This window comes from Rhagoletis pomonella, unplaced genomic scaffold (assembly GCF_013731165.1).
Source record: "Rhagoletis pomonella isolate Grant_MI unplaced genomic scaffold, Rhpom_1.0 Rhpom_scaffold_00002, whole genome shotgun sequence".
Lineage (NCBI taxonomy): Eukaryota > Metazoa > Arthropoda > Insecta > Diptera > Tephritidae > Rhagoletis > Rhagoletis pomonella.
In genome coordinates, this window is record NW_023458556.1 from 114143374 (window position 1) to 114148330 (window position 4957).

The window sequence follows — 4957 nt, forward strand, 5'->3', positions numbered from 1 at the left end:
CCAAACATCCAAACATACAAACTTTCACATTTATAATATTAGTAAGAAGTAAGATTAGTAAGAAGTAAGATTGCCACTGAGCAAAACTACTTGAGAAAAAATCATTAGTTTAATAGCACGAGTGCAACACCGTACACGTGATAGAAGTAAAACTTCTTAAAAAAGCACATGTGTGCGCCCCACACCCAGTAGAAATCTTAACAACAATTAAACTACGAGGCAATCAGACGAATACAGTTGTTTATTGTATCCAAAGTTGGTACCAAGTTGATAAGTTTTTATCATTTCTCATATTTTTTTTTATTTTTAATTTTTTCGAATACATATCATCGTTGATATCATCATATCCTTGATCATTCTTTTTCGCTTTATTCCGTATTCGAAAAACTATGTGTTTCAATGGACACATCGATTTGAATACATAATTTAGATTTAGAGAATATTTTTAGCAATTTATTTGAGAAAAATAAAACATTTAGTTTATTGTTTGTATTTTCGTCGATTTTAAATTTGCTACCCCAAAATAATTGATATCAAATAAAACACCTCTTTGAGGTAAAATTTTCGAGTGACGAAAGCTGAACTAGAAACACAAAATTTAATATATCGATTTCGTGACGAAAATTATACGCATTTTTTAACTGCCGTTCAAACGTACGGAAAATCTTTTTTTATTTATTCGGAACGTTGCGAATTTCCGTTTACTGCTAGAAACACAATTAAAAAAACAGAACTTTTGCAACGATTCGTATGAATAAAAAAGATTTTCCGTACGTTTGAACGGCAGTTAAAAAATGCGTATAATATTCGTCACGAAATTGATATCATAAATTTTGTGTTTCTAGTTCAGCTTTCGTCACTCGAAAATTTTACCTCAAAGAGGTGTTTTATTTGATATCGTATACACATAATATGTAATTACGTATTTTACCAGACTTAAAATGTCTCATTTTATTTAGTTGATAAAATATACGACCGTTTAACAAACTTATATATTTGTATATGTATTAAAATATAGGATAGAACAAAGAACTCCTTTTTGTTGCATAATACTTTAGCAAATATAAATATGCGGATTTTTGAAATATTAAAAGTTAAGGCACAGATATATTTAAAGCCCAATTTATGATGTAACTTTTTAAAAATTTCTTGATTAATTTTTATATTTCTTATTAGAATTGAGTTGAAATTTTAGAGTTATGTGAATATTGTAAACAAATGTTCTGTCTAAAAATGTGGCACATTTAAAGCCTTGTGTGGTAGTAGTGGTAGAAACCTAAATTTAAAAAAATATGTGGTAGATCTACCACATGTATGGTACAGGTTTGCACACTGTTTGTAAGTCAAATATTAGTGGCATTATGCTACTATGATAGCACGGCCGAGTAATCATAGTCATTTTATGTACAGTAGTCGAAAAAATTGTAGCCGCACCAAATTTGTTGAAATTTTTTCAATAGAAGATTGCTGTATTGTACCAAGCATTTGACTACAAAAAAAAATTTTCCCATTGTTTTTATTTTGTACCAATAGCCCAATATAATATCCAAGGCGAATTTATATCATCAGCTGTGAGTAGCGTTTGATTGTCAAAATTTTGAATTTCGTTAGTGAGTGAGTGAGAACGTGAGAGTGTTTGCATTTTCTGTCGCCCTTTTTCATTCGGGGAAGAATAGCTGAATTTTGACAATGGCCCGCTGAAAGCAAAAACAAAATACAAGTAATTGCTGTATTTGTTCAATCGATACCACCTTATATGTATTCGCCTTGATAATATCTGTACAAATGTACCCATCGAGTGACACTGCCTTAGAAATTTATGCAATTAAAAAAAATCAACAAATTTTCGTAAAAATTTCGAGTTTTTAATTAGATTCTGAGTATGCAGTTTTGTAGCCCATTGAGTTCTAGTAGAGAAAAGTACAAGTTTCGAATGGCTAAAAATTACGGGTGATTTTTTAGAATTTTTAAAAAAGGTCGAAATGTGTACGAAAGTTTGATGGATTTTTTCAATATTGCACAAAGTTTGAAACTTGGATTTACATGGGTTTGTTAAAGAAGGAACTATATTTTTATAAAAAAATAACCAAAATTAAATAACAACAAAAATAATACGTTAAAACTTGGCACAAAGTGACCACTGTATGTACCTGTGTGCGTATGGAATAGTAGCTTATGTCGGGAAGCTGGCTTTAGTACAATGCGGCATTCACTTTATTCTTTAAACGACAAGGAATTTCAGAACCAGCGTTGCCGAAAACTTTCGCTGAAAAATCGTCAATTTACCCAAAAAAATCGTCATTTGGGTAAAAAAAACTTAACGTATGACTAGGCATTATAAAACCAATGTGAGTTCCCATTGTATATGGGTTAATACAAGTAATTTTTGGGCAAGAACAAAACCGACTTAAATCCTCATATAAAAATTTAAGATTCCCATAATTTCTTCATTATCTAATGATCGCATCTAAAATGAATTAGTATGGGACCACCTCTGAGGTACCACCTTTTCTTTAAAAAAAGAATTATAGAAATCGCTTAACATGGTCCAAAGTTATGCGATAACATACATAAAAAAAAAAATAATCAGCCTTATCATGAGTTTAATTTTCCCCGAACCAGTTCACTTTTTAATCGACTTTAAAAAAAGGAGGAGGCTATCAATTCGTCGGAATATTTTTTGTGTGTTTTTTTTATGTATGTTACCGCATAATCTTGGACCACGTTAACCGATTTCGGAAATTCTTTCTGTATCGGAAAGCTAGTGTCTCAGAGGTGGGCCCATACTAATCTGGTTTAGATCCGAACATTCGATCATGAAAAAATTAACGGTACTCCTAAATTTTTATATGATAATTGAAGTCGGTTTTGTGTTATGCTGAAAAATTACTTGTCACTTTTCGTTTCCATGTATTTACTATAGGCGGATGGAAAATTTTCAGGTGAATTTTTTTTTCAGGCGAAACTCAGGATAAGGCAAAATAATATCCCGATGAATTGGTGCCTCCCTCTTTTTTTGAAGCCGGTTAAAAAGTTAGTTTGTAATTGATAACTACTATTTAAAATTACACCTTAAAACACAACTGCTTTTAAATTGTTTAATTCCACTTGTTTGAGGTTTCTTAAAAGATTTTGATCTAGTTTCAAAGTGCACCGGGAGAATTTGTTAACTGATAGATTATCTTAATTGAAAAATTCTCTCTTCTATTTTTGATAGATTATCTTAATTTGACAATTCTCTCTTCTATTTTTCTTTCTCCTTCAAATGAGTGTCAGCAGTGAAAATATACGATTTGGTTACATATAACTAAAAGCACGGTGGTAGAACAAGAGTAGATAAATGCATGTTTGTATTTTGGATTACGTTTTCCTTTAACAATTTTTGTTCATACATATGTACTAAAATAAAAAATCGCAATTTCGAGGGGACAAATCGTCAAAACGTCATTGGGCTAAAAAACGTCAAAATGACGACGAAATCGTCAATTCGTCAACGCTGGTCAGAACACCTAACACAAGAGCATAGCGTCGAATTCAACAAATTTTGTTTTCTTCGTTTTGCTCGATGGTCTTTTTACGCTTTGCTCGCCACCTCACTATGTGCTTACCTTTACACGCAAAGCTCATTTAACAGATTCCCTATGTGACAACTCTCATGCAATGCCAAGTAAGCGTACCTGAGCCATAAAGGTCTCATTATGGCAACTTAAGTAACTTAGAGACTGTCACTTAAACATTCTCTAAGTGTTGCTTATATTTGGACAGCCGAAACTTAACGTACTTAAGCCACGACGAAGTCTGTTTCATTTTGATTTTCTAAAGTCTAAGTTACGTTAAGTTAAGTTAAGTTGCCATAATAAGACTCTCACTTTTAGCTCACGCTTGTTTGTGCCAACTAGGGATGTTGCGAATGTGGAATTTTAGACATCCGCGGATGCGAATATAACTACTCGCTCGAGGGGACAAACTTGAAAAACTTGAAACTTGGCAAAATTGTAAATTCTTTTCGATTGACACTGCACCCGTGGAGAGGACTTTCAGTTATATTTATTTATTTTTATTGCGGTGTAATAATTACTTTTTGAGAATTTCAGCGGGGCTGCAAATGTCGGATGTATCCTCCTGACTTGCATCTTCACAATCTAGCATCATGGCTCAATCGTTGTTTAAACAACGTTTTTTTCCAAAGAATTCTTCATTCTCATTCTTTATGTTGTTTCGGAATTGGGAGAACCTGTCACGTCATCAGCGTTTTTCGATTTTAGTTTTTGTAACTCATTTTTAATGCTTTCTTCTGTTACTGGTTAGATATACGTCTGTGCGCTTGCACAATATTCCAGGTACCGAAAATAACATTTAATTTTTTCGAGTTAAATTTGGCTAATATATTTTTTTCCGAAATAAACGTCCTATCCGGATAATAAACAAACCGCTTATCCAAATTAAACAAATTTGGTATCATATGAAAGAGGAGTGAAATAGCTTTTAAACAGAAATAACCAAAAAGGTTACCACCTCGATTTATATGTTTTTATATGGTATGTATGGTAATTAATTAAAATTTTTTATTGAAATATTTTTCAATGTGTGGCTTTCCTCGTTTAGACATTTCAGTTTTAAAGCTATTTCAGTCCTCTTTGATTTGACACCAAACTTGTTTAATTTGGATAAGCTGTTTGTTTATTATCTGGAAAGTATATTTATTTCGGAATAAAAAATATTTGGCCAAGTTTAACTCGTAAAAAAAATAACTGTAATTTTCGGTCCCTTCAATATTCGCATTCGCAAAAGATCCGCATTGATTTTTGCGAATGCGATTGTTAAAATTAATGCGGAAGCTCCGCGGTTGCGAATGCGAATGCGAATATTCGCAAAAACCCTGGTGCCCACCTCTGAAAAATAAGAGATCCTGAATAACTCAGTGAGAGGGGAGACCAGTATGTTTGCATGTATGTAT